The sequence below is a fragment of the Eutrema salsugineum genome, unplaced genomic scaffold, assembly GCF_000478725.1.
Source record: "Eutrema salsugineum unplaced genomic scaffold, Eutsalg1_0 scaffold_17, whole genome shotgun sequence".
Taxonomy (NCBI): Eukaryota; Viridiplantae; Streptophyta; class Magnoliopsida; order Brassicales; family Brassicaceae; genus Eutrema; species Eutrema salsugineum.
The window spans coordinates 2,952,200-2,952,946 of record NW_006256852.1 but is presented as its reverse complement, the minus strand read 5'-3'; positions in this window follow the sequence as shown (position 1 = coordinate 2,952,946).

Below are 747 nucleotides of genomic sequence, written 5' to 3'. Positions count from 1 at the left end.
TGTTTTTGATTTCGTTCATTATGTCTGAGTAGATTTATTGTTGGGATTAAGGGATTTTCGATGGGGATTTATATGTTCGATGAGGATTCCATGAGCTTTTGAGCCGAATCTTAGAACTTTTTCTTCTGAATTCGTTTTTACTGCATGAAGGTAGCGTCATGAACTACAATCTGATCCAGATGCTTGGTGACACAAAAGTGTTCATCAGTTATCAGATCTAGTTTGGGAGAGCAAAACAAACATAGGAGTGGAAACCTACCTATGGGCGATTTGTGAATTAGGACGAATCTTAAACATAATGCATCTTTTCTCTTCCAGGGCCAGAGTGGAAACCTACTGGTCAGGGTTGAGAGAGATAGTTGTCTATGATCACGACAGTGGCGTATTCATACGTCTGTGACTCCAGTTCGAAAAGTTTAAGCTAAGATCTTATCAATTTTACTCTCTAGCAATGTTTTGAATCGTTCGTACCCTTGAGAAAACTTCCCTGAACCCCAACGCTTTCTTCTCCATTGTTTTACACCGATTTTCTTTAAAGCTTTAGTTCAATATTGTCTTTCCTTTTTAGTTCATTTTCATTTAAACATTAGAATATCCGTTTTTATTATTTTTAGTCATTTTCGTTAAGTTTAGTTAATACGTCATTTAATTTCCGTATTTTCTTTAAGATTTCGTTTTTACATTTTATACACACTACCAAACCCCCACTAACCGTTTTTGGTCTAGGACTTCCTTACTTTAACTTAT